The following is a 7,931-nucleotide window of genomic DNA, read 5'->3' on the forward strand; positions in this document are numbered from 1 at the left end:
AAAACAAGACCATAGACAAGATGCAGTTCAAGTGACTTCAAATGTCCCAGAAAATTCTTTCGACATCAGTTCTGGATTTTAGAACTCTTTGAAGCGAGTAACCTTTGATACAATAGTTTTTATAGCATTCAATAAGGAACAGCTCAGACAACTATTCAACAAACATCCTTCTCATCCTTCACAATTTACGCAAGATGCATTGACGACAATGAATTTTTGGAAAAGATTCTGGGAAACTAATTCTCTGTGTTTTTTTATTTTTATTTTAGCCAGTCTGCATGTCCACGGTGCCGGTAAGTCAAATTTATTCATCGCCACTTAAAGCGCCAATCCCACACTGAAAATATAGTAAATACTTAATAAAAAAAGTCTAATATGTATTATATTGTGTATGTTATAGTATTTACAACAGGTTGATAATGAATGCTACATACTTACTATTAACTAGAGAGCTGATAAACTGTAATAAATACTGCAGTATAATTTAGTTTTTCTTGCAGTAAACTGTTGTGTATTGTAATACAATACAGTACTAGTACTACTTCAGTACTGAGTCTTTTGTTTATATTACTAGTTGTTGTATCGAATTGCTATAACAGATTAATTCAAGTACATAGCATTCAAAAATACTGTAGTATATACAATAAATTACAAATTTAAACATGAGTATTTTTTTTCTTTTGGGATATCTGCATGGGAGTCAGAACAGTCTATTAACCTGTGACAATACGTTGGCAGTTCTGGCAGTCTGTAAATGTTTTTTTAGGGTTTAGCCAGATCTGATCCCACTTTATATTAGGTGGCCTTAAGTACAGCAATATGTACTTAATTATTTGTTACAATGTACATATTGTGCACATACAGTTGAGGTGAGAATTATTAGCCCCTTTTGATTTATTTATTTTTTATGTTTCCCAAGTGATGTTGAACATAGCAAGGAATTTTTCACAGTATGTCTGATAATATTTTTTCTTCTGGAGAAAGTCTTAGTTGTTTTATTTTGACTAGAATAAAAGCAGTTTTGCATTTTTTTAAACACCATTTTAAGGTCAGTATTATTATCCCCTTTTAGCTATATTTTTCTCGATAGTCTACAGAACAGACCATCGTAATACAATAACTTGCCTAATTACCCTAACCTGCCTAGTTCACCTAATTAACCTAGATAAGCCTTTAAAAGTCACTTTAAGCTGTATAGAAGTGTCTTGAAAAATATCTAGCAAAATATAATTTACTGGCATCATGGCAAAGATAAAATAAATCAGTTATTAAAATGAGTTATTAAAACTATATTGATAAGAAATGTGTTAAGAAAATCTTCTCTCCATTAAACAGAAATTGGGGAAAAAAAATAAACAGGGGGCTAAAAATTCAGGAGGACTAATAATTCTGACTTTAACTGCACATGTTTTACCCTAAACCTTCCCATACCACCAAACTTATCCCTCTGCTGATGTTTAAAATCCTGTTTAAAATCCTGTAGTGTGAACTAGCCTTTACCTGTATCCCACCTCAAGAGCACCAGAAGTGTACTGCAATACATTATGAACATAGTCAGCACATTGTATTTATTTATTTTTATATGCAAGTGCATAGTAAGGCCAGCTAATGTAAAGTGCGACCAGATTTAGTGTTGATGTGTTTGCTCTGGCTTTTGGTGCATACGGTGTTCAGTAACATAAATTGTGGCTCAGTGAATGACAGCTGATGAAGTGAGAAGGGTGATTGTGTTATTTAACTAGCATTTTAGAAAAATGACCATGTTGTAAACTGTTTTATTCTGAAAATCTTCTTGTTTAAGGTTACTCGAAGTTAGACTGTGAAACTGGAACTAAGGCCAATGTAGGGAAAGTCCAGGAGGGATATGAAGGTGAGAAAAGACACAAGACACAATATATATTCACATTTCACACAACAACAAATCATATGCATTCAATTAATTGATTAATAATTAGATTTTCAATTAATAAAAAATTATTATATCAATTGATAATTAATACCACCATTAATGAAAAACCAGGAGAATTAATGAACCTTTGAATACTTCTTTGAATACTTCTGCATAGTTTCAAATTCAGTTTTAAATAGTAATAATTGTTTTTGGTAACTAATTTAACACAAATAATGCAAGATCAATACCAGCAGCATCGTTTTTTTCATTGCGTTTTACCATTTACAGTATACATCTGTGTGCAATCTGGCTTGCAGGAGACCTGGAGATTATTGATAATGTCCGACCTATTGATCATTTGGTGCTGCAGCCATATTTTATTCCAGTTGGCGTGACATTTCTGGAGCTGGTTCATTCTACGGGAGACTCATCCGCCACTGTACGAACCACCAAACCGCTAGATGCTGAACAGCTAAAGCAGGTTTGGTCCACTATTGTATTTGTTAGACACACACTGGCCACTTTATTAGAAACACCTTGCTATATTACTCACACCTAATGGCAAGATCTGAATGAAGAGATAAATGCAATAATGGGATTGAATCTGGAATGTACTTTTAAAACTATATACCTGGGAATTTATTAATCAAAAATACCAAGACAGGATTCATATCTCCATAATACACCACAAACAACAAGTTAAAAAGGCCATTGCAAAGAACTGGCTCAAGAAAATCTTCCATCGGTTGGTGAATGGCATGATATTGTAAAAGATGTGACATAGAAGTACTAACTCCTTCTTTAGAACAGCAATCTTATAAAATACTGGGGAAGTTGGTTGAGAAGAAATAATGTTTTAATTTCAACACAGGCTTATTGTGGATATGTAACCTTGTCTACATTTCTGAAGAGTGCAAATTATGTAGCCAGAGGTATGTCTGTCTGCATTTCACCTTTAAACAGGGTTCATAAACATTTTTGCTTTAGAAATTCATGACTTTTCCAGGACTTGAGTCAATTTTCATGACCTAATGTTTCATGTAATGTCTACGTAAACTTGGTAAATCATAAGAAAAACAATGAACGTTTAAATTTATTACAGCATATCATAAAATATGCAACAATCTTTTTAGTTTTAATTTTTTTTTTTATATAAAATAGATGATGCTTACACAGCACTAATGATGTCAGACCATGTTTTTGGCCCAGAAAAGAAGTAAACACAACTAACCTCCATTCCAGTATACAGATATTTGTCAAACTAATTTTAGATTATGTTAATAGTTGGTTAAACTAGTGATAGTAGGTAAAACTACTTCTATTGTAAAGCCGCGGTCACACTGCACTTTTCGCTCCATAGACTTCCATTAGACATGCGAATGCAGCAGACCAGAAACACAAGCACGTGCGTCAACTTTCAGATTTTCACTGCATTCGAAAGTTCAAGCTTGGTGAATTCTTACCTGCGAAATCACATCACGTGATTGCATTAGACCAATAAAATAAGAAATTTAAAATATAGAGCAATCGCTCACTTCTATTAATGTCTGATCATATTGTTTAATACCACCCATTTTTCAGTGCTGTACAACAGAATTTCGCAAGCACAAGCTCTAGTGTGGCCGCAGGTTAAGTCGCTTTGGACAAAAACGTCTGCTAAATGGAGAGGGGTCTGGATGCAGACCTGGTGCAGTGCAATCTGAGCTGCATCCCATGTTTTTTAATGCGCTCACCTAACCCCACCCCTTAACCCTACCCTTCACAGTGACGTCACTCACTCCATTAAGTGCATTGTGTCTGACATTGCATCGCTGATTGATGCAATCTCAGCTTGAATCATAAAGGCTGCATCCAGATACTATTGGCCAAATGACTAATGTAAATATAATTTCCATGACTTTTACAAAACCTTGTGGGTTTTTCTGTTTTACCAAAACTGTTCCAGGCCTGGAAAATGCCATGTAAAAATTCCATGACTTTTCCAGGTTTTCCATGACCGTATGAACCCTGTTTAAAACAAACGCTACGGCTTCTGTTGCTTTTCACACTACTGCTGACCTCTTTCCTCTGTGTGAATGGCTTTTCTAGTGTCACTAGCTTGTCCAGGAGCTCACCATGTACGTTGACAGACTTGGGATTCAGAGTGGAGTTGACTCTGATGACAGAATCTGGCAAAAAACGGTTAACAAAAGCAAAAAAAAAATGAATAATTAATTAAACAACAAGCTGAAAATGACTTGGTGAAACCACGCGGCTGAGCTGCATTTCTCTTTCAAGATCACTTTTGAAAACACTAACGCCCTATTCACACAGGGCTTCAGCGTCAACGCTTGACTGAAAGCGTGTCTGAAGTTGGAGCTAACGCGGTCGTCATAGTAGCGTCAGCCAATAAAATTCAGTCAGCAATAGGCCACTGTCTAGCTGGTGTTTTGCATACAGCGATCTGATTGGCTGATGCTTCCGTCGGCACTTGAAAAGTTGAGCTAGTCCCAACTTCTGCAGCGAGCAACGTCTCTGAAGTGGCGCCGACGGATCCACAATGCAGTTCGGCAACGCCTGATGTCACGCATTCAAAGTGAATGGGAAGCGTTGACGCTGAAGCCCTGTGTGAATGGGACGTAAGGGTTGAGTTTAGGGAAAGGGGTGGGTGGGTTGGTCGGTCTGGTCAGCTGAAGTCTATATTGCACCCTCTAGTGGATTTACAGGACACGAGAGAAATTTGAGATCAAAAAGCATACACACAGCAGCCTTTGGTGGATTTATATGTTCCATATATATGTGAAGCTGCTTTGACACAATCTACATTGTAAAAGTGCTATAGAAATAAAGGTGAATTGAATTGAATTTGTAAAAACTAAAACTGCGAGCAGACGTACCTCCAGTTACGTATTTCGCCGTCCCAAGAAATGTAGACTTGGGTACGTATCCACAATGAGCCTGGGTTGTTTAATTTAATTGTGTTGCTTTTAATTAGATGTATCTGGAGATTTTCAATCCCTAATTGGTAAGATATTTAAAGGGTGTCTTGGAGGGGAGAGGTGTCCAACCTACAGCATCTAAACACTGGGGTACCTCAAGGCTCTGTTCTTGGGCCACTTCTCTTCTCCATCTACACGTCATCTCTAGGACCAGTCATCCAGAGACATGGATTCTCCTACCACTGCTATGCTGATGATACCCAGCTATACCTCTCTTTTCAAACTGATGATCCCTCGGTTCCAGCTCTCATCTCAGCCTGCCTGTTGGACATTTCACACTGGATGAAAGATCATCATCTTCAGCTGAACCTCGCGAAAACGGAAATGCTTGTAGTTTCTGCCAACTCGACTCTACACCATAACTTTTTAATCCAGATGGATGGGGCAACCATTACTGCATCCAAAATGGTGAAAAGCCTTGGAGTAACGATTGATGACCAACTAAACTTCTCTGACCACATTTCTAGAACTGCTCGATCGTGCAGATTCACACTCTATAACATCAGAATGATCCGACCCTTCTTATCTGAACATGCAGCTCAACTCCTTGTTCAAGCTCTTGTTCTCTCCAAACTGGATTACTGCAACTCTCTACTAGCGGGGCTTCCAGCTAACTCTATTAAGCCTCTTCAGCTGCTCCAGAATGCAGCAGCACGAGTGGTCTTCAATGAACCTAAACGAGCACATGTCACTCCGCTGCTAGTCCATTTGCACTGGCTGCCAGTTGCTGCTCGCATCAAATTCAAAGCTCTGATGTTTGCCTACAAGGCGACTTCTGGCCTTGCTCCTTCTTATCTGCTCTCACTTCTGCAGATCTATGTGCCCTCCAGAAACTTGCATTCTGTGAATGAACGTCGCCTCGTGGTTCCATCCCAAAGAGGAAGGAAATCACTTTCGCGAACGCTCACGCTCAATCTACCCAGTTGGTGGAATGAACTCCCTAACTGCATCAGAACAGCAGAGTCACTCGCTATTTTCAAAAAAACGACTAAAAACTCAACTATTTAGTCTCCACTACACTTCCTAATCTGCAATTGCCTCTCTGAATATACCACTAACTGTACTCAAAAAAAAAAAAAAAAGTACTAATACTTTCCTTCATAGACTTTACAGACCTGAAACTTGCCTACAGCACGTATCCATTGTTGCTCTTATAGTTGTGTAAGTTGCTTCCTTGTCCTCCTTTGTAAGTCGTTTTGGATAAAAGTGTCTGCTAAATGACTAAATGTAAATGTAAATGTAACCCTTAACAGACCTTTGTATGGCAGGATCATATCAAATTAAAATACTTATGAATGTAAATAAGATCTGGTATCTATATTGGATGTCCTTTTGTTTTATGATGTCATTTGAAAGTGTTTTTTTGTTCTGTTTTGTTTGAAAAATCCATGTACTGCACATCCATGACGTAAATCTCCCATTCCAGTACATCACAAAGCTGGACTGAGACCTGATGAATGTGGTGCACATTTGAGTTTAGTGATCATACTGTCATTTTCAGATGATTTAGCTTTGTGGCACATATTCTCATAACTATAATCACTACATTTGTACATATTAATAGTACATCATTATTAATTGAATCTACTGTTATTGTAAAGTGTTACCAGCATAAGTACCTAATAAAGTGGCCGGTGAGTATATTTAAGATAGCAATGCATTTATTTTTGTTCTCATGTCCTTACAGTCAGGAGGGAACTTGTATTATTCAGTCATCTGTTTAAACACAGGGGTATGTATATTTATACTACAACATTATTCAATCATTCAGTATGACTTAAATCATTTTAGAAATAATGTATTAAGCATTCGTTATGGAATACATTGTGCAATTCAGAAAGAAAACACCAGAATAAAAGAAGTTGAGGACATCAATGACAACTCTCCGATCTTCGAGAGCAAAACATACAGCGCAACAGTGTCTGAGGTGTGTAATGTCTCATCATTGTGCGTTTGATCAATGAGAAACCAGATATTTCTAAGTAATCCTTAGGTTTGTCTTCCAGAAACTGGCTGTGGGTTCAGATGTGCTCAGGGTAAAAGCTGAAGATATAGATATTTCTCTAGAAAACAGCAGAATTACATATTCTATATTGGTGCGTGTACACTAAATCTCTTGTATTTGATCTGTTACTAGTACAACAGGCTTCCACACAACTGTATAGTTCAATTTTAACTTCGCTGTTCTTATTTGCACATTTCCTGACAGCCTCCAGCACCAGAGGACTTTGAAGTGAGAAGTGATGGAAATATCAGGTTGTTGAATCGCCTGAACTACAACAACTTTCACCAGTACATCTTCACAGTGGAAGCTCAAGTAAAGACACATTCTCAGACATCCTGCTAAAAAAGTGTTGCATGCTGAACTATTGCAAACAAATTTATTTATGTTTAACTTATTTTAAATTCAGCCCAAATAAATTGTTTACAACCACTTAACGTAAAAAAAATTAAGTAAATCCAAGGAATCATCTTTGAATGTTTTTTTTTCATTGTGCGCCTAAGAAAAAAACTTAAATCTGCAAGTTTTACTCAACCTTAAGTTTTTCCTTTCTTAATTTAATTTGCAGAATGATCGAGCTAGGGTACTGAAAAAACTGACATTGCAATATATATATATATATATATATTTTTTGATACACAGTAGTGTAAAGTAACTAATTACAATTAGTCAGACTACTGTAATTGAGTAGTTTTTCTCAGGAATTGTAGTTTTAAAAACGTGTACTTTTACATTCCCTTCAGTACATTTTTAGTGCTTTATCGGTACTTTTACTTAACTACTTTCCTTCAACCTGCAGTTATTTTTTTCCTGTCTATGGGAATAAAATCAGTCCTGTGATTCCTGTCCAATCAAGTCGCACATAGAAGGAAAATCGCACCACAATAAACTACCTCAGGACATGGGTGATTTATAATTGCAGCAAACTGTTTGGATGCATTAGAAAGTGTCTAAGAAGATGTCCAAAATCTTTACATACATTGACCCAGAGACTGTTTAGATGCAGGTCACTAATGAAAAAATGACAGATGTTTACTGTATGATGACTGAAATGGCCTTA

The 7,931-nt window shown here is 36.8% G+C and overlaps 1 long non-coding RNA gene across 1 annotated transcript; it reads left to right on the top strand.

Moving 5' to 3' along the window:
* Window positions 1–200: 200 nt before the first annotated feature.
* LOC137495827 (uncharacterized) lies at window positions 201–6,965 on the top strand. Its single transcript, XR_011015825.2, has 5 exons — window positions 201–1,870; window positions 2,209–2,372; window positions 6,557–6,601; window positions 6,707–6,796; window positions 6,876–6,965. It is a non-coding gene; the product is annotated as an uncharacterized lncRNA (long non-coding RNA).
* Window positions 6,966–7,931: the final 966 nt, after the last annotated feature.

Source organism: Danio rerio, chromosome 1 (assembly GCF_049306965.1).
Source record: "Danio rerio strain Tuebingen ecotype United States chromosome 1, GRCz12tu, whole genome shotgun sequence".
NCBI classification, from domain to species: Eukaryota; Metazoa; Chordata; class Actinopteri; order Cypriniformes; family Danionidae; genus Danio; species Danio rerio.